We start from the raw sequence: 22,926 nt of genomic DNA, 5'->3' as shown, positions 1-22,926 counted from the left end.
CACAACTGTCAAAATATAATATTCTATGGTTGATGCCCACAGGAGGTGTATTTCTGAAGTAAAGACGCTTCCTCAAAATCCTGGCCGTCTCGTTCGAAAATACACCTTTTATATAATAAATAGATCAAATAATATGATTTATACGACGAAAGTCTGTCGCTACCCATTTTCGTTGAATAAAATTCGAAATTTCCGGAAGAGGTGGCAAAAAGGAGAGTAATTTCGCTTTTAGAGGCCACCCGTTGAGCGGGAATAAGTCGTAATCCCCGTAACGGGCGGTAATGAAAGTGGGACATCATCTGGAGCACCGTTAGAGCAGAACATGGACCAAAGAGAACCCTCTTTATTGCCAGTCTGGAGCTATTGACCGTACGCGGAAAGCGTCATCTGTTTGCCATCGATTACAGTTGCCTGCACGGTCGCTCTGTCACTGTCATCTCTACTTCCGTACCTGTCGGAATGTTATGTTTCGCATTAAACGTAGAACAGTCACGTGGCTGTTTTGCTACTTTTACGAGAGTTCCTTATGCAAATATTGATGCTTTGGTAACGGGATGATCTTCGTATTACTGGCGAAATAGATCTAGATTATTAGATCGTTTAAACAAACAACAAATACAGGATGGGTCACAGAAAATAATTTTGAATACATGTTGACAAATGACAAGAAAGGTTGATAAGGATGACAGTTATTTTAGTGTTAATAGCACATAAAGCTGCGTCGATAATTTAGAATTAGAATGAGGCATAAAATGAAGGTTGTAAGAATTATTAAAGAGTTGGTCTAATGGAGAAACTTGCGTGTTTAATACATGAAATCGACATATTAATCAAACTCCATAAATTAGCGTTGTAAAAAGCAGCGTGTTTCAACCCGATGAACATAATGCCTGATTTGTGTCATTTGTGACCGTAATTAATTCAGTTACCGATGCCGATGTGAAACAGAAAATTAATGAAAGATTATTAAAGAACACGATAAATAAAAACGAACAGGTATTTATAAAGAGTGAATAAATAAATGATTTGAATTAATCGAAACGACGGTCCATTTTAGGAAACAACGTTTATTCCAGATCGGTGTATTGTTAATGGCGGAGATAAAAACTACTTTTGCCGACCAATAATTCCAGACGCGTAGAGACAACTCTATACACCGCTCTATATCCTCGATTTTATTTATGGGCAGCGATTAAATATCGTCGTTCGTTGTCTACAAATTCTCTCTCGTTTTCTGTTACGCTTAATTGCTTCATTCGACCTTACACAATCTCTATTTTCGAGTCCTCCGACATCGGTATAGCTTATAATTAGATTATAATTGAAAATTGAATTCTTTCATGATCAATTCTAAACCCGATTGCGCAATTTTTATGGTCCTACTTCTTTTTCTATGAACATATGTCAAGAAACAGATTATTATATGACAATAATAGGGTTATGCAGGAATCATAGAAAAATAGTTCTTTTTCTTTGGTAATGAATTTGTCGAGAATCATGACACCAGCTGACCTTTCAAGTTTCACAGTGAGCTTCTTCAGCCTGCGACGGACGAGGCCGTTAGGAATGCAAAAAAAATCGAAGCGAGTGAATCGAACTGTTCATAATACGGACAGAATTACAGTAAGTGTCTAATGTCCCGTTTAATATGAATGGAATGGGATGTCATGTTCCCTCGCTTCGAGCTATTACGTAAGGAATATCTGTCTACCAACAACAGCAGTTGCTTTCATCTCTTTCCTCCTGTCTTTATCTCAATCTCCATCCCAACATTCCTCATCCTTTACGATTTCGAATTAAGCGCAAAAATGACATAAATACCAATCACCGACGGGTAAAAAGTTTTCAATGAGGTGGGAAAACAATGGACGTTTTATGTGTAAATAAGCTTCCAGTAAAAAATCGTCGTAAATATGATTTATGGTTGTTTGAACAAGAAAATCGGTATTGCAGCTGTAGTTTCGAGCACCGGCTATGATTTGCGTTGTCAGTTCTCTTCTGTGACGTTGCAGTATCCACGGTATAAAAATATCAATATGACAACCATAGAAAAGGCTCTATGGAACTAGTGGATTTGAAATAAACATAATCGGGAAATCATAATTCAGTGGCGCCAACTGAATTTATGTGAGAGCGGAGACGTGAAAAATGTTCCAGGAATTTCTCACCGTCTATCTATAAATCTTTCGCTAACCATCTCTCTTCCTAGACGTATATTTTAAAAAGTCCTTTGAGGAAAATCATACACGAAATTCATCTCCGTAGAACAAACATTATCTGATCACAGAATCTAGCTCCGTGGCCATAAATCCCGAAATAAGGGACGTGTCTGTAGCTGGCGATGTCAATACATAACAAATCATTCTTCAAAAGGTATATCGTAGATCAGGGGTGGCGGAGACCCACCACCACTCTGGCCTCTTGAGTTGAAGAGGTAAGATAAGTGGAACATCGGGGGTTGTTGCGACAGAAATTTCCAACTCGTGAAAGATATATCGCAGGCCGTGGTTTATTGGGGTGAATAAATGGTTTAATTCACAGTCATTCATTACGTGGAGTGCTCTGTGGCTCGTTTGAAAATTTAATTGAATTTTTGGCTGATAAGGGTTTATTTGTCTCTCCGAAAACCAGACCACGTCAAATCGTCGTTTTGTTAATTGTCGTCAAGAAGCTTGAACGCAGCGGTCAAATGATGTGGGGAAAAGTTTTATTATATGAACCTCCGCAGAACATTGTCGGTATACAGGGTTTGTCTATGATTGGTACAGATATTTCAACAGTAGATTCTTGAGGTAAAAAGAAACACTTTTTTCCCATAACATTTTTTCTGATTCGGCCCTGATAGAAAGATATAGTAATATTGAGTTTTCATAATGAGCTGTGCCAATCCTGGAAAAGCGAAATTACCTTCAGAATAACTAGCTAAATCTGTGACACTACACATCTGTGAAAAGATTACAATAAAGGCGCCTCAGTTTTCGGACATAAAATTAGAAATATTCTTCTCGATAAATTTATACGCTAGCGTATCGCGTGTCCCGATCGAGGTCAGTTGGGACTTCTTTGATTTACGTACGCTACGTGGATGTCGCGTTGTCCTAGGTCTCGTTCCGCAGAAAATTTACGAGATATGAACCGCGGACTCCGACTCTCCGTCTCTCTATATAAAACATCGGAACGTACCCCGAAGTGACGTTGGCAACAATGACGATCACAGAGGAGGCAACGTTTGATTGATTGACGTTAGCGACGGCCCGATGCGCCGAGTCCTGCCCTGTCCGCGGTGAGATGGATTGTCGGTCAATTACTGATTGCGGACAAAATCATGACTCGCAATTAATTACTTCTGTCCCCCGGTAATTAGCGACCAGAAAAATGCCATTTCGCGCGGATTAAGACGGATCTCGAAACGGACGGTTTTTTGACACCTAGCCGTCATCGGCACACAAAGAACCTGTTGCGGTTGGTGCGACTGATTCGCGGATAACCTATCTCGATTGAGATATGAAATTATTTCGATTAATATTTATGTCGGATGTGTCGCGTTACACCAGGTGTATGTTAATTGCGGTATAGCGGGATATCGCTCGCGAGTCAATCAGTTGATATAACGACAGTTTTTCTGTGGTCTCATCAAATGTCAAGCTTAATGTAAATCTGTGATTCGGAGGATGCGATCCTACGGGTAATTCTATGTTTGACGGATGCGATCCAATATTTTAGATGAGTGCAAGGAGCTAAACGATGATTATCCTTTCATTGGATTTTGCAGCATAGAATTTGATTGATATTGAATTTGCCCACGGAAAAAATTACAATTACTTTATTCATGAAAAAATACATGCAGGTGCAATATCCCCAAAGAATATTGTATGTATCTCGCAAATTAACTGTGTTTACACGATGTGAAAAAAGCACACCTTCTGACCACAGAGATAATCGAAACCATCGATGTGGTTGAATATAGAATATCCATAGTTTACGCATCGGGGTCACAGAGAACCATTTTCTGTCAAGGTTCATAACAGTTAACAATTAATGGTATTTTGAATATTCTTCGAAGACATATACATAATCGTATAGTACCTAATCACATCAATAATTATTGGAATCACGGGAGGCTGTGTAAAATAGAAATTAAGTTGATAATACTTATACTTAGTAAGTTGCGAAATTCTGGTTTGTATTGGTAATAACCACTGACCTATAAACCTACTACATAGAAGTCTATGCAATTACACGAAAATATTTTAAATGTTGTGTTGTTGTTTATGTTTCGAGAAAATAATTGTATCCATTTAAATATTTTGTTAGGTTATGTTTATATATTTTATTTCTTTGTTTGAAAATAGAGTAATTATTGGGGATATTTTGTGACTAGATATTAAGCTGCGTCTATAGCCTTTCAAAGCCTACTTGAATAGAGTATGTAGAGATTTAAAGTACCTTATTTATCAACCAATGAAAGAATCATTCGAAATACATACCTAATGTATTTATAATGCTCTTATTTCCAATAATAAAATCTGTGGCTGTATCCCTAGCGGAATTCCCGAGCAATTGAGGGGCAAAAAACGGAAATAGCCCAATTTTCTTGTGCCCACATCAAATGCAACAACGTCGCTCAGCATCACCGCATCAGGCGTTTAATGCGAGTCGTAAAACAGGTCGGCTGTAAATTTATTAATCCATTTTCATATTACAGTTTCAGTGCCCTAAGTTTATGTTTCCACCCGTGATATGATACGACTGAATAGGGCGGGATGTTGAATTATTAGGTGTTCCACGCTAATCGACAAATGTGTCTGCTGATCCTGCCGTTTTTATGATTTCGACATCGAAAATCTGAAGGCTTATAGGGCAGATCGGGTAGTTTTGGGAAAGGTAAAAAATTTGGTAAAGATACTTTTTCGTCGACCTAACAACTATTTAACTATTTTTGAAGGCAAGTACTTTTCGTCCGCATACACTTTTCGTCCGCAAACTCTTTTCGTCTGGATGGTTGTCACAAAGATACCAATACTAGATAGAAGGGCGATTAGATCAATTTTAGGAATAAAGAATTTGATGGAAACATAAGTGCTCGTGACAATCACTTTCATTTGCTGTTATCGAATTAATTATTAACGAAATCTGCAAGATTTTACGAGTTAAGTAAAATGAACTGTCAAACCTTCCTTGAGCTCATTCAATTGAGAAATTATCCTTTTCATGAAATTTTTGAGAAAAATCTAAGAATTTGATTGAAGGACTTTCCATATATATTGATATCTAGTTAGCCTAGACCAGTTCCATGCATAAAAAAATATTGCATTACCATGGCAACGAACAATAACTCATTAGGAGTGTCAGTGTGAAGTTTGAGGTAAAAAGTAAACCAGAGTTACGCCATAAATTAATACAAAGAAGATGTCCAACCGAAATTGTGAAAATCGAAAAATTGGAGTATGGAGCCATCATCAAGTATCTGTTTTTAAAAGGGTTGAGAGGTAAGCAGATTTACGAAGATATGCTTAATACCCTTGGTGATCAACGTCCTTCGTATGCGACCGTGAAAATTTGGACTGCAAGCTTTAAAAGAGGTAAATTTTCCATTGAAGATAATGACCGATCGGGAAGGCCAGTTTCTGTGTCAGTCCCCGAAAATATCGATGCAGTTCATGACATGATTTTATCAGACCGTCGAATTGGGCTAAAACGGATATCTGAAGCACTGAATATTTCATACGAACGCGTTCATCATATAGTTCACCTCAATTTGGACATGAGAAAAATTGCTGCAAAATGGATCCCCAAATGTTTGAATGTTGACCAAAAGTGTGCAATGGTATAAGTATCACGTTCGATCTGTGCTCGATTTGAAAACGATATAGACTTCTTAAACCGAACTGTTACTATGGATGAGATTTGGGTACATTTCTACGATCCAGAAACAAAGCAACAATCGATGGAATGGCGACACTCTGGTTCTCCAAGACCTAAGAAGTTTCGTGTCCAAAAATCTGATGTTCGACATATTCGACATTACTGATCACTCTACGGGAAAAAATTAAAGAGAAAATACGCGGAAAGCTATCCAAAGGTGTTTTGTTTTTGCAGGACAACGCCCCTGCACAAAATTCGTGATTTGGGGTTTGAATTACTAGAACATCCTCCTTATTCACCAGATTTGGCCTCATCCGACTATCATCTCTTTCCTAAACTGAAAAAAGTTTAAAAGGTAGTAAATTTTCTTTCAACGAGGAGGTAATAAAAGCTGGTGAGGTCTGGTTTGCAGAGCAAGAAGAAACATTTTTTTTTGAAAGGTCTAGAGACGTTGCAGGTTCGCTCTAATAAATATATCCCATTCAGAGGAGAGTAATAAAATATTTTGGCTTTGAAATTTTGATTGGTTCTTTAGTAGGTTAAGAATTTTTCAATATATCCCCGTAAGATGAAGTCGTCGAGCGTTAAAAGAACGTTATCCCATAAAGAAGGAGCTATATCGATTCGCATCCCATTTTCGGGCTCACAATGCGGCGTTGCCTCCCTCCCGTTTCCTCGCAAATGAATAATACTACATCCAATCCCGGTCTATCCCTTCATATTCCGCGGAGTGAAAAACATTAAAAACTTTCCGAATAAAGGAGAGGAACTTTTCCCGAACGATTCTTCCGAGAATAATCTTCTACTTATTAACTTTTTCGCAATTCCAGTGTCTCTCTACCTCGATTCTTTTATCCGTCTCGGCTCGCATATTAATCTAACTGTGGGATATCGTGTAGCACTGGGTCAGTTTTCAGCTCGTTTCAGCGCCGTCGTCGTCTCCTTGCGGGGGAGGGCTCCCGGCCTCTCTCTTCTCATTTCTCATTGGTTCCCATCTGCCCCGAGACGTGCATCTGAAGTCGATTCCATTCGTAAATCAAAATTCTACGTAGATCTGTCTATTGCTCTTTATACCCCTTCGCTCACGGCGCAATCCTGCTGACCTCCCGCAGTCGGCGGCGGAGGGATCCTGCTGGATCGATGTCACTCACGCCTACGGATGCCCTTCGATCGGGCATTTCCAACTGGCTGGCGAATCCAGGAAAAAATATAGGATGCACTCGAAAATCCTGTCCTCCCCCGTTCGACTTGGCGTTTTTCGAATCGGCTTACGGTTTGTCGAAGTGTTGACAGATACTTTCGCAGGCTCTGACTACTTGGTCCTCCTAGCTAGTTACCCATACAGTTTTATAGGGATTTCATTTAGTTTGATGCATGATTAAAACGACCAATGTGTCTTAACTTAAATGAGCACCTGTTTATAACAAGATTAGAAGTAGATCTAATCCGAAGTGGATCAGAAGCTCGTTGACTAAATATATTATACTGGCTGCGACCCCAGGCTACTTTCAAGCGTCAGAAGCACGGCATTGAAACATAAGGCACCAAAAATCATATCCCTTTCTCAATATGAACAAACAACTAAGTGCTGTCTGTAGAAACAAAAATTTACAGCTGTACCGGACCCACTATTTGTTTCTGAAAGATTCGAAAAACTCAAAAACCATTTTTTCGTTTTAAGGTAAAATCAAAAGCCTTGTCAGCACTGTGGACATTAAACATTCTGCTGGAATTGCTACTTGTAGCGTGTTCATAACAGAGCGTTACATACACACACAAATAGAAATTTTTTGAGGGATTCTAAAACTACGTGCTCTAAAAGCCCCGTGGAAAGCTGATTGCACAATATTCTGTGAAGCGTAAGAAGCAGCGGTTTGACATCGAAAAATCGATTATTATTCGAAAAAAAATATTTTGATAACGCTGAAAGTATGATAATGGGGCGGCTTATTTTTCCAAAAAATTTTCTGACAGATAGCCGCTAAAAAAGTATTCCTTATGATGCAAATATCTTTAAATTCGTTGTTTCACAGAGAAAGCATTTTTGAAACCTGATATTTAACAAAATTAAATTTTATCAAATAAAAAACGAAATCAAATAAGGCAATACTGAAATTTAACATTCAATTCGGAAAGTAGAGAATTTTTATTTTCTATTGATAGGATCATGAAATCTTAGACAAGGTCTTTCACAACTAACTAACTAGCAACTTGCAATACAATTTGATCGGTATTTTTTCAATACTGAAAATCCAATAGTTATAACTCCGAAGCATTCGAGCAGATTTTACCCACTAACCCTCATGACGAATGAAAATTGGTCATGGAGTGACTGAATTTTTTTTCGTGCAGTAGATTCTTGAGGTCTAAAGAAACACTTTTTTCCTTCACCATTTTTTCCGAATCAGCTCGGTTTAAAAGATACAGGCTGTTGAAAAACCTTAAAAAAACGTTATTTTTAGTTCTATCTAACAAACTCTTTTATCGAATGAAATAAATTTCTTAATATAGTTTTTCATTTATTTGACGAATCTTTTTCGAACACAAGATATTACCCACGCCTTCCAGTCTTCTCATTATGACCATTACGTACCATAAAAATGCCAAAAATTTAAAGAACCCAACCCTTGAAACTAAATTGGACGCTATCTAATGAATATTTGAACGTTTTGTAAAATAAAAGTATTCTTTATATTATCTCGTATAATGCTCCGTTTTCAAGTAATTTGATGTTCAAAAATTAAAAATATCTGTGAAATTTGAGAAATTGGGTACTTTGGCTGAATACAACTCTGTTAAAAAGATCCACAGATTTGTAATGTCACAGATTTAGGTAGTTATTTTGAAGGTAATTCTGTTTTTCCAGGGGTGGCACAGCTCCTTATGGAAACTTAAAATGGCGATATCTTTTTATTAGGACCGATTCAAAAAAAATGGTATAGCAAAAAAGTGTTTCTTTTTACCTCAAGAATCTACTGTTAAAATATTTGAACGAGTCAAAGACTCATCCTGTATAATGCGATTTTATTCTGTGTAATTCATTAAGGTGTTAGTTCATAGTTCATAGGATCACTTCGGGTGACAAACCAAATATCGAAATCGACGAGAAAGATAGTAATAATTCGTCAGAACGTTCGGACGTATCAAAAGGTGAAGAGAAACACATCGGGGGGCATAAACAAACGCGGAAAGCGTGGGAAGAGCCGTCGGAGAATGATAAAATTAATTTTACGAACCGAGCGAAACCCTTAAAAATCAAGTAAGGGGATAGTAAAGATCTAATAGAAGTTCATCTTTATGGCTGTTCCCAGAGCCCGGGAAGAGATCCTAAAAACGGCATAAAACTGTAGTTTGATATTTTTATATTAGAGTCGCGATGACGAGGTGATAAAGGCGCGATTTGTTTCCGGAAATGAGGGCGCGGTCGTTCGGATGTCCATCAAAATTGAGAGGAGGGCCATCTCGGAAATAGATTCGCCCGGGGCGCCTGCGCCCGCCGCCACCGGCCGCCCCCTCCCGCCACCGCCGCCGCCGGCTCGCCATCTTGCCTGCAATCTTCTAAATGGCCATAGCGATAAAATTTACCGTTTCGAATCATCTTGCCATCTCGCAAACATTACTAAATCAAGCAAAGATTCCGCCGCCGTCCGAGTAGACGACGATGCTACCCTTCAACTTGGGGCGGCGCGCGGCTGACATTTGCATATTCCGATGTGCATTTCGTGTTCCCCATCCGGAGATGCGACGTTTTTCGCATCGCTGCCGGTAGAAATTGATTGGGAAAATAATCGCGATCTCCTATTTTGACAGATGCTGCGTCGACATGTCGAGCATTGTCGATAAAAATTTATATCTAGCTCCCAAGTGCTCGGAGAAAAATTGAGTGAACAAATTACAAGGCATTCAGGAATCCTCCAGTTTTCAATTCGTCACAAGCAGAACAATGATGAGTTTACCCCTAAACTTTGACCATTTTTCAAATATAAAACGTTTACCCAAATAAAAAAAAAACTATTTTTTTCAAATAAAAAAAGAGTGAGTCTTTGATTCGTACATTCCAACAATAGATTCTTGAAGTCACAAGAAACACTTTTTATCTATACCATTTTTTTCGATTTGGTCCTGATAAAAAGATACAGCCATTTTAAGTTTTCATAATGAGCTGTTCCACTCCTGGAATAACAAATATAACTTCAGATTAACTAGCTAAATTTGTGACACTACACATCTGTGGATCTTTAAAATGAAGTTGTATTCGGCCAAAGTACCCAATTTTTCCAATTTCCAAACCAAGCCGAATCGGAAAAAATGGTATTGGGAATTCAAATGTAGATTCCAGCGACATGGTGATGACAGTTCGAAGTAAAAAGTTAATGCATTCATTGTCATTCTTTAAGGGAGTTTTGAGATTTTCTTCAAATAATTTCTCAGTGTATATTTGTTTTTTCTCAGTTTTGAAGATTGTATGTCAAATCTGTATTCAATTGTGTTAATTATTATCAATTTCAGGTCAATAAATGTCTTGAAGTATTAATATTTATGAAAAAAATTTCAACTATGTTCTGAATCAGTTGATAAAAAGAGAGCAATATTTTTTGAATCCGAACTTCTTGGCTCTTTACACACAATAGAAGGAAATTGATTATATGGAAAGCCACAATTATGATATCTTGCCTTCTCCATTATATACAATGGTTAAAATTGCAACATTGATGCTTGTCCAACTTGTCCAAGTTGAACTGGAATTCAGAGATGATTTTCTGAATGATCTTTGTGTGAATGCTATCGAAAGTTATATGTATATCAACTTATTAGGTGAAAAAAGGCCTCTCTGGGGGAAACAGATTTGTGTTTAATGTAAATCCTTTCATTTTGAGGTTATACATATATCCAGGTTTGTTAATTCACACTATATTCTTCGTAACCAATTTGAAATATACAAAAACTTTACCGTGCTATAAGGACGAGATACATATGTATTTAAACATTGACTAAACGTTCATTTCATCGTGGAGAATAGTAAAAATTGACATCTTCACATGAAAGTCGTAATCGAAGATTTGCTCAAATGATGCCAATTATGAAAACTTCACTAAGCTTTCCCCATTGTCCCGAGATAGATAAGGATATTTTCACCAGATTAAGATAAATTTTTTATGAAAACTCTTATTGAAACACCAAAATATTTTCCGTTCCTCCATGTAAACAAACAAAAGTGCATTAACTTTTTGTTTACAAAAATTGGCACGAGGGAGCGTATCGCTTGTTTGGAATTCCCAATAGAAAAAGACTTTAAGAATCTACTTTTAAATATACCTAATAAACATTTTTCAAAAATTTCTACCTAGCACATGGAAAAATAAAAAAAAACACACAAAACCCTCAATAAAATAAATACACAACTTTATTTTGGGGAAGCTGTAATTTAAGTCTTCTTTCCTCCTCGAATCAACCACCCAATCCAAGGGTCATCGAATTGTATCCACCCACCACAACCGACGAAGTACACCAAGTTTAAGCCATAAAGCTGAAAGCATCGCATTAAAAATACCACATAAAAAGTGCCCGCTCCCAACTCCTCCAACGTATCGGATTAAATTTTAATTATACCCCTTTCTACTTCAACAGAAATCGCGTCATGAGAAAGGCTACCTCCTTTTAGGAACATCGTAATTCAATCCGGAATCGAAATCCGCATTTCCCACCCCCACCCCTCAAGAACAATTAGCGATATTATTATGGGACACGGAGGGTGGGGAAAGCTCTTCTTCCGAATGAAAGAACGTCCTGCTTTTCTTTTCTGCGGTTCGGGTTCAACAATAACCGAAACCGACAATACGCGTATTCACGGAATTGTATACGGTTGTAGAATGGAAATCCGAACGCTTAAAACCGCTGTAGTCACGAGCCCTGTCTTAAAACAATAAAGCGAATCTGGTATTCCCGACGATGTCACTTCGGGGGAAACTTCTACCCTTTATAAACAGCCCCTGGATCGACCATTGTAGGTCTCCTGCGTTGTTGAAGGAGGATGGATGGTGAAAATAAAGTTTCGATGATTCTAGAATATATTGATATCATTTCAAACGAATTTACAGAACAAAAATCGGTTTCATTCATGAATAATAAACAATAAACACAAAATTTACAGTGAAATTATACAAGTACCTATATTTTCAGTAAAAAAACAAGGAATCAAAAAAGACATTACTGTTTTCCCTCAATTTGTTATCAAAATTACTGAAATTCAAGTAATTAAAAGAGAAAAGTGTACGAAGCATAATAAAAATAATATCTAATATCCTTCTTGCTTATATCTGATGACTTTTTCTGTATTTATTTATTCATATATTTTTGTTTACTTTATACTGGTTATTATTGCAATCATAGTTTTTGTTTATCTGTTCTATAAGTATACTCTTATGGCTTCAATTTTTCCTATTTATTTTTGTTATCTTAATTGATTCATTTAGTGGTATGTACTTTTATCCATGTATATGTCCCCTTTATGTTTTTGACCATGGCAAAATTTCATGTTTTTTTTTATCCTGAAGTACTCATGCTACTACTCACCTAAAGACCATAGCAGTTAATGCCTGAAACTATCAAAGAAAAAATAATAAAAGTGTAAATCCTAGTAGAACTACTCAAATTAGATCAGGTCCGAATATATTCCTAGCGAATTTCAGAATATGAATATATATCAAGGAGATAAAACATTTATGTTGTTTACGATGTTTCGAGAATTTTTTTTCAATTTTCCACGGTGTTCCATTCGAAAAATTCAAATTTTTATATAAATTCATGACATATTCGTAAAAATAAAACATTTGAAAAACCACAAAAAAATTTCTCAAATTTTTTTATACCTAGCAGGTTGAGAGGTGATTTTTAATGCCGCATTTTTTTCTGAACGATCGGTTCCATAATTGAGGAAGATCGTGTCAATGTTAAAAATCACGATAAAACGGACTATCCCAATAAATAAAGCGGATAAAAACAATGCGTCAAATGTGTAAAAAGAATACATTAATGCCGATGACGGTACTAATTTGAATGAGATTAGAATCCTATAAATCACGGCTCGATAAATGAATTGAAAAACTTAATTTATGGGTACTACAGCAGTCTCGATGAGAACTTAATTACCGACCGGGAAATTAAACACTTAACCGAGTTATAAACACCGTATAGGTCAGCCGGTTGAGCGGCATTTGATGTGCGATAATTTTCTGGGAAAAAAACGGCAATTTTCACATATTATGGGTTTAATATTTCCGAATTAGCACTATGTTCGAGTCTTATGAGATTTCTCGAAAACATATAAATTTTTATTCGTGTTTTCGCATCATTTTCCTAATGAACCAGTAATGGTCACAGTGACAGAAAACAATTCACAAGGTCAATCGAAAAGATGACAAGGTAAATTTCACATAGTATTTGCACTTAGTTTATTTAATAGAATTCTATAGAGCTATTTGACGAATTTAGTTTTGAAATCATAATCCCATTCAGACTTTCCTCAATTGTAACCTAACATATCAAATTGCAACTCATTCATTATCGTATATTCGGATAAAACAAGTGACAGACAGATTTATGAACACACGTAACTGTTCCCTTTCTTCATCAAATGTGCAGAAGCAGGACCTCGAAAACCCTGAATAGTCCCGATGAAGTGCATGGCAAACTCATATCGATCTCGTATGGATCGTAAAAAAACCGTACGCTAATGGAGTGTGTAAAACGAACAATTCTCCCGATTTTATAGAAAAGAGAGCACATAACAATCCATAAAACCCGGCCTGCATTTATATGATACGTGAATGATGTCCCGGACAGATTTTTGTTGGGTAGTAAAAATCAGCTGATCAGATAAAGTATTCAGCTGAGCATAATAAAAACATTTGAGGTTCTGTAATAGCCTACATAAAGTGACGTTTCGAGGTGGGTAAATTTCCAAGCGGCCGACAGCGGAGGCAGACAGCTTTGACAGCCTGTTGCGAGGTCCGCAAGCGGAGATCTTCACTAGCGCGTTGCCACGATTGATCATCAGTCCGTCCGACCTGACGGATACAGCTTTTTTGACGGGAAAGGTGACATACTATGAATAATTATCGGAACCTGGGGTCTGACACTCGAACAACGATACGTCTTCCAAAGTGTCTCGTCTTCGATTCGAATTCTTGCGTTTGTGCATTCTCAGTTCGAATTTAAAGAAAAAATCCCAATTTTCTTTACAAGTCATAAGATTCGCACGTCACTTCAAACGTCAAGATTTGACAGATCGAAATTTTGACAAACGAAAGCGATATTTCGGAACCGCCACCAGATGTCCAGTTGCCTGCATAATTTCCAAAATATCCACATAATAAACCATTAATTTCAATACTGGGAAGTGGAAACCACCCTTCAGAATTAAGACAGTCCATGCCTCTTCCCCCCAAAATAAACTGCTTTCCTGGGGCGTTCGGGAAACGATGATTCTGCAGTCTTTTTCCTCCCCGGAGACCCTGAGTTACTGCTGTTCGAATTCCTCGACAGTTTTGCGGCAAAAAGGCTATGTTGGGGAAAATCAATAACGCTCGACGTCATAGGCAGCTCGCGCACACGATGGGCCGACACTAGATATGTTCTTCCTTCCTTCAAAGAAAACAATACACCATCCAAGACTTCGGAATCCCGAGACTACGCCTTTTCGGGTGATTTTCCGAGGGAAGCGAATTTTCACGGGTGGCACAGGTGGAGGAGAATTCGAAATAGGCAACAAGTTGGGAGAGGCTTTCCTTTTGAATTTTTAGGTTGGAAAGTTTCGTTCAAGAATATCATCAATGATGAAACTAAATAGCAAAGGTAGTAGAGTGAAGTAATATGGTTTTCCTTCAATATTCGACTAGTCTTTGACTTTTTCGAATAGGTAAGTATATTTTATCTTATCATCGAATTGAACTGTTTTTTTTTAAATTTATTTTATTAAATAATTTCATTGACATTTCATGAAAGATTACCCTTTATTTCTTAAAATACAGGGTGTGCCCTTTGACTTTATTATATTTTAACAGTGGACTTTTAAGGTCAAAAGAAACACTTTTTTCCGTTGCCATTTTTTTCGATTTGGGTTGGATAAAAAGATATTGTTTTCATAACAAGCAATTAAATATACCATTTTAACTTAGGAAATGAGCTAATATCTCACTTTTTCAATTCTATGAGTTACCGCAATTTCGTCGGCGATACATCTTTTAGAGTGGGGTTTAGGGTTCTTCGAATTTCTGGTATATTTTTATGGTATGTGATGGTCATAATAAGCAAACTGAAACATGAGGGTGGAATTTTCTGTTCGGAGGAGATTCATCAATGACAAAAAATATTCTGAAAATCATTCCATTCGATAAAATTATTTTTTAATATACATATCTGAAAATATGATTTTTTAAGAATTTGCAGTAGCTTGAATCTTCAAAAACGAGCCGAATTGGAAAAAATTATAAAATGAAAAATGTTTCTTCTTAGCTCAGGAAAGTAAAAGATTCACCCTTAATTTTTTGAATAGCACAATGTGGACATTTATTCTGGTGTAGAATTGAGGATATCTACTGCTTGATGAATGAAAAAAATACTTATTTAAATTAATATCAATTTTTTTATGTTTGAAAGCATCAATCAATTCACAATGTAATATCGTACGAACTTTTTCTGAAAGGAAAAATATTATTTACCGATCTGCATTAGTAAAATTAGTCAATGAAAAATATGTTCCATTTCTGGTAAGAATCATTCTGTTGAAATAAATGTACACATACAAGGCTCACCCTGTATACTCCATGTGTTTGTAAAATCGTCCCAACGATTCATGAAATGATTTATTTTGAATAAGATGATTTATAAAATTGTGAAATTCAGATAATTGTCCCCCACAATTCAGAAAATGAAATATTTGGTTTGTTTACGTTAGTTTTTCATCGCGAATTAATAATTTAATTCCCAGATAATGAAAAGGAGAAATAAGTACCTATATATTATAAACTATAATAATTATTTTATATGCAGGACTATAAATTTCAATCAAAGACATTTATAATTGTATAAATAATATTTAAATGTTCTCTTCAAAGTCAATAGTATTTTCAATCTGAATCGGCCTGCATTATGTTGCACATAAATAATCGGCATCATTATATCAGAAGTACCTACCAGAAAAAAACCAATTGAGTCAAATGAATATATCCCGATTCTCTGTTGATGTACATAATTACACAATACCATTATCCATCCATCTCGTCTTTCCATGATTGACGTTCATTATTTCAAATTTATTTTTCTAACCTTCCTCCCATTCTCAAACGGGCACAGTCGACTAGATTGTCGTGATCAGTTACCATTTGACGGGATCTCGTCATAAATACCCACTTTTTAACACCTGATGAGGTAATAAATTTGGGCGTCCCTTCTCGTAAATCGGGGGGTTGGATTTTGGGCATCTGAATCGGAAATTGGAGGTAATAAATAATTACTGTCTACGTCAGGGAAGAACAGTGACGCATCTATGGTTTTATGTGTATTGATGATGGATGTCTACGATGATTCCAAGAAGGTGGGAGATATTTTTGAGAATTCAACCCTTGAGTGGTGATTTTTTGGATGTTTGGACATCGAATAAACTTCTGAAGAAAGCTGCACTATTATGCCGAATATTGCAAATTTTTTCTTTGAGAATGTAATTTTGTAACATAGTTGAATGTTAATTGTTTACTTCATTCACATTTATTTCAGCAGTCGGTTGGCCATGAAATAATTTTCTCAAGTTTTTGTAACTAGAACGGAGTGAGGTTGGCACTCATGAAATGTCGTTAATGTCATAACGCCGTTGCCACAACTAATATCAATTTTTATTAGGAAAATGCCGAAAGTGATTGAAAAAAGAGACAGGGTTTCAAGAAGTGCTACTTAGAATTCAGGTCTGCTCTTTCAAATATGTAGTTATACCCTGATATTCTAAAATCCACAATACGTCAGACGAAGGCTAACATATTCAATGTAAGAGAATTTATATAATGTTTCATCTGAATCTAAACGACTTATATTCAGTTGAATATTTCCACAATCAGAAAGATTGTGAATGAAGAGGAGACAAAGAATTTCCTTCTATTGGGAAGTGGTGGCATTTGAGAATTTTATGTTTGAGTGAGTTAATGCGAAAAGTTTATTACAGGATTTTCGATGAATGTAATCGTAGAATAAGTTCCCGAAAATTAATTTTTCTATTTTTCATTTGACTTGTCCTATACACTGTAAATGTCTTAAGGTACCAATAAATACCTAATTACACTGATCGACAAAATTATAGCTTTGTTCTCCCACCTAAGGAAAATATATATATTTTGAATCTTCGTAGCCAAGGTATAAACGCACGATAAATAAAAAGTGGAAGTTAGCTCTTGTTGTTTTTTAATAATTATATTCATGATTTTTAACAAAAACAATGCATTATAATATTTGCAATGGTGTAAAAGATTCCGATCGCTTAGATCTTTTGTCTTTTCTGCTGTAGGACGACTCCAGTATTTCTCTAACGATGGACCAACAATAATCATCAAGCATAGAGGGTTCCCCTTTGCCTTGGTAGCGTTTTTCGAATGACGCGATGTCTTGATGGAATCGCTCTCCATGCTCTTCACTTACGGCTCCCATATTTTGTGGAAAGAAATTAATATGTGATTGCAAAAAGTGTATTTTTAAGCCCGTTTGCAACAGCCGAGAATTCTCTAGAGAATTTGCTCGAAAATTCATGCGCCGTGAATTATATACCGTTGCATACGCACTTTCGGTAGAATTCTCTGTTCAGTTGCATACAAAATAATCTATGCCGTTTTCTTGCGAGAATTTTGTAGAGAATTCTCCAGAGAATTCTCGGCTGTTGCAAACGGGCTTTAAGGACATGTTGCATCCCATTTTTTGATGAGCCTGTAACATCGTTTTGACGATATTTACATATTGCGGAGATTTGTGATTGCCAAGAAAATTTTTGGTCACTTCTACAAAGGACAACCAGGCTTCTTTTTCAAATTCATTCAATGCTGCCAGAAACCGAACTTGTTTCAATAGTTTGTTTATTTTATAAAGTATCGTAGGGTACAGAAGTGCGAACATGGACAATTCACGCATGTCTTTTATTTTAATAACGGGAGCTAAACAAATGTAAGTACTATTATTTTTGTAATAAGGTGAGGAATACCTAACGAAAAAAATATAAATCTCTTAGGTGGGACATGTTGCATCCCATTTTTTGATGAGCCTGTAACATCGTTTTGACGATATTTACATATTGCGGAGATTTGTGATTGCCAAGAAAATTTTTGGTCACTTCTACAAAGGACAACCAGGCTTCTTTTTCAAAGTCATTCAATGCTGCCAGAAACTGAACTTGTTTCAATAGTTTGTTTATTTTATAAAGTATCGTAGGGTACAGAAGTGCGAACATGGACAATTCACGCATGTCTTTTATTTTGATAACGGGAGCTAAACAAACGTAAGTACTATTATTTTTGTAATAAGGTGAGGAATACCTAACAAAAAAAATATAAATCTCTTAGGTGGGAGAACCCTTGTTGAATAGTGTTATTATTATTATATTAATGTATCAAGATAAACAGCCAGAAATAAGAGCCAGTTGTCCTGTTAATTGTTTATGTGAAATTTTTGTTCAAAGGTGAAGTTCATCTTGACTTGAAGCTTGCTTTAATACCTTTTACTTATATTGGTGCAAGATGATTTCTGTTGAACAATTTAACGTTCTAGTAATTATCTGTTAATTCCTTCGGGAGATACCCATTCCCAACCACTGCATCATATGCATTTCATCTTCGGGTTAATATTTTTGAAATCTACAATTGATGTAATGTATTCAAACTTAAGCCGAAGAAGATAACGAACATTAACTCTCCTCAAGCTAGTGCATATTATGATATTATACTGATCTCTTGTATTTTCCATGCAAATTACTAGATTTGGTATGCTTTCAATCCGTTTGTGCAAACTTCAATTAAGTTCGTCACATATTTTCCGAAGAGATTCGACATTGTGATAAAATACGTTATTAGAGAAAGTTTTACGTAGAACGGGCAACATAGCGTTGTTTGACCAAAAAATGTTTTGACAAGCGTCATAACCCCACATTTTCGTACTATACAGAGTAAAATGTGTCAGATTTCCATGGCCAACCGTGTGCTAAAATGAAAGTGAATGGAGTATAGGTAAAATTGACTGCGAAAATCTATTTCAGTATAAGCTGTCAGCAGAAAACGTTAGAAGATGAAGAATGGCTCAATGCAGATTATTCTCTTATTCTTCTTGAGTTGTCTGCTTGAAAGCAAGGGATGTTGAGGAACCTGACGTTCTTCCAACTTGTACCAAATATATGAAGAATATGGGACTAGCGAAGAACAATACTTTGGGGTATTTTTTCCATGCATTTAACCTAAATCATTGATATTCTAGCCTCGACAAAGGGGTCCCTATAGGTCACATCGATACACTTATAACCACTCTTTCAAATTGCTACGAAATGATCTCGTCTAGTCATCGATCGGTCGTCACCAAATGACGAGCATACACTTAATGGACAAATAAGCGGCAGGACATGCAATACACCTGTTAACCGTATCCCCAAGGACCCACGTCGTTCCCCTAATACGCCTGCTGTCTCTAAACAGATTTTAATGCACTCCCAAAACAATGACACGCACCCCGAGCCTGGCACACCAGCCGCAATGCACTAATAAATATTTTTACTGCCTGGATGATGACTTGGCTGGCTGCGACTGCCAGCGGGAGCAGGCAGAGGTGGAGGCGTCCCCATCCATTGAGGAAGAGGACCACCGGGATGTCATTACGCTTTATGACTGTTTGGCTAATAAATTTTAAAAAGTTTATACCGGGATCTGTTGCAGGACAGCGGATTACGCTACCGAGGGGGAGTATCTTGATGACACTGATTCGAAACAATTAAAAAATGCCAGATGAGTCATTCCAGTCCGTCCTCTGAACGATAAACTATCACGACTTGCTAAAACAAACCCTCTCTGGAACAAAAACTGACATAAACACGCATCTATGTTTCAAAGCACATAAACGTCTAACTGGAACATAGAATGTAGCTTCAGGGCTGCGTTCCGCTCAGAATTCACACGGTTAATCCAGTTCAGTTCGGAAAACAAACGCCCGCATGTTATGGTAATGAATTCGGGCTATGCGGATGGATTTTTCCAGTTTTATTGTATATCCGTTGATACTTTCAGAACACGTACTAGATGCAGTAGTTGCGGATCATTTGTTTATTTCCCCATTCGCATTAATGGAATTCCGAAACGGCCTTAAATATAACAGTGCAGAGGGAGCATAGGACACGTCGGGCAAAGTAGAAACAGTAACGTGTTGCAATTCTTACATCGAAGAAGGACGTGTCGGGAATATTCGGGGGATATGATAAGAGATGGGATCACGTAATCTATTTGCGGTGGATCGGCGGTGGAACGGGGATGACGTGCGTTGGAGACCAAAATGTGGGTGTCACACTAGACGAAAAAGTGTTAATAACTTATAACGCCCCACTAAGTCGCATGAAACTTTCATATCTGCGACGTGCAGAACGCTTTCACCTGGACAATCAATTAATTGTTCCGGAACACATCCCCGAATTTTCTATGACCACATCCATACCTAGCTCGATGAATAAATCACAGAATGCCTGGATGAATGACCGCTCTAGTCTAATCGGGCTAGTGTAAAAGTTAAATACAAATGAATAGTGGATTGTATAGAGAGTATAGAGTGGTATTTCATTAGAATATAACATGTGATGAAACGATTAATTCTAGTCTTTTGATCGGGAAAGGAGACGTTCTAATTGCCTGAGAGTTTGATTTATTATTTTTATCGAGTTATTAATGTTTCATTAATCTGAGGTTCAACTATATTACAAAATTTACAAGTACCACAAGTAATGCCTTTGATAACTGTTTTTTCCTAACGGAGTGTTGTAGTACGTCTTAAGTAAGTAAGTAAGCAGCACTTATATCATCGTCAAATTAAATTATCTTCGACAGCATCGAATTACACCATGTCAACCTACAGTTGGTTGCCAACTCTTGAAAAAGTATGAAAATTCTTGGCCTCTCAAAGTCTGTATAAAGGGTTAGTCTTTGAGATGTACATATTATATTTTAACGGTTTTTTGTTCATTACAATCTTTTCTTAGGCGGCATAGATAGAAAGATATTAGCCATTTGGAGTTTTCATAATGAGCTATGCCAACCCTGGAAACCTGCCCCTGAAGTTTTTCCGAGCATTAAATATACCATTTCAACCTTGGAAACAAGATACTATATTAGAAAAACAAGCATAAACTCACTTCTCCATTCTATTCGGCGATATAAGTAGTATTTATAACACAATAAAAAATAAGCTACAGCAATTTCGTTGGCGATAAATATTGAATATTCTCCTCATAATTTATATTTCATTTTCGACAATAATAACGAATTCACCTTGCAAACTCCCATATAAGCTCTGATATTTATTTATTATTGTTGTTTCATTCACGAAAATTGATTTTATTCTGACAATGGATTGATTTGAGAACTCAATTTTTGTGAGGCAAATTACCTTGTTATTATTTCGTTACAATTAATTAAGTTCATATTATTATGTACTAACAAATGGAATTTGACATAAAAAAATTATCCTCGAAAGTTACGAGGGATTACAAACAACACAATGGACCAATAACTTTTCAATCCAAACTCTTTGATATTGATTAAAAAAGACTATCCAAATAGGGACAACAATGCAACATGATACGTCCATACCCGTCAGAGAAGCTTTCTGAAGCGGTTTACAGAGGGCGTCATATTTTGACGCAAATTCTAACCTCAATCGCTTCAAGAAACAATCAAAATTTACATTTTCACCGTTTGAATTACGTTTGTACATTTGCAACTCAATTTAGCGTTTCGATCGACACGAAACAAAAAGGCGTTATCTTCTCATCTTCCCAGATCGCCGAGGGGATAGCGGTGACGGTGTATAAAATGAAAATTCATTGGAAATAATGGTTACTAACGGTCTATAAAAGCGGAGAACAGGATATTCGAGGGCGTCCAGGTGTAGAAAAGTTCTGCAAGTCATCCTCTAATGCAGCCTTAAAATATTTTTTCACGTCGAAGGAGTTTACTGCTCTATTTTCAGCTTATAGAACGTGGGTGCAACGGCTTTTTACGGCGGACTTTCATCTGTCAATTCGAAAAGCGATCGGTTTTTGATGGGCGATATGATAATCTCTTATGATTACGATCCGTGACTAAAAAGCTGTCAAGAACGAGCGTTTGGGCAACGAATAGGACCGCGTACACCTTGTTTTCTCTGAATAAATAATTTCTTTCAGATCTTTCGACAACCGATGAATAGTAGGAAAAATTTAAGCTGCTATTAGCTTTCCAACAATCCAGTAAGAAATTGATTGATCCACTAGAACCACCGTTCATCGCGAATCCAGAGATTTGGATTCTGTATATTTAATTTCCTTCCACCTGACATATGCTCACATCCATAATGTTCTTGTCAGTTTACTCAATTCGGACATATTTATTTGCCACGACGTAAATAAACCCAATTCAATGGTTACAGCGCTTCTGCTAATTGTACGGGGATATCAAAATAAGTTGCATTTATTTTTGAAACATGGCCAGCTTTCAGTAGTTCATATTTTAAAGTGCGGAAACTAAATTCTTACGTGTCGAGAATTCATAGAAAACTCGATAATTTCAATTCATTTCGAGTCACAGATAAAATGACAACTGTCATCCTAACGGGGTTAGGATGAATTTCGCAGTTCCTCCAAATCTTCGGCATCATTATTCCATGTCTGAAAACACTTTGAAACCGTTCAACCCAGATAATCCAGCGTCGTGATTCAAGTAACTATAATTAACTCGAAATATCCAAGGAACAGATATAGAATGCTAATGAGATGGGATCAGAAAAAGGCCCTGGCGTCTCTGAAAT

General features: G+C 36.6%; 1 protein-coding gene across 3 annotated transcripts in view; it reads right to left on the bottom strand.

Moving 5' to 3' along the window:
• Nucleotides 1–22,926, bottom strand: part of LOC123307343 (homeobox protein homothorax) — a 220,057-nt gene that overhangs the window by 59,995 nt on the left and 137,136 nt on the right. The gene's annotated exons all lie outside the window — the stretch shown is intronic.

The sequence above is a fragment of the Coccinella septempunctata genome, chromosome 2, assembly GCF_907165205.1.
Source record: "Coccinella septempunctata chromosome 2, icCocSept1.1, whole genome shotgun sequence".
NCBI classification, from domain to species: Eukaryota; Metazoa; Arthropoda; class Insecta; order Coleoptera; family Coccinellidae; genus Coccinella; species Coccinella septempunctata.
The sequence above is the reverse complement of the archived record's forward strand: the minus strand, read 5'-3'. Positions and strand labels throughout refer to the sequence as shown.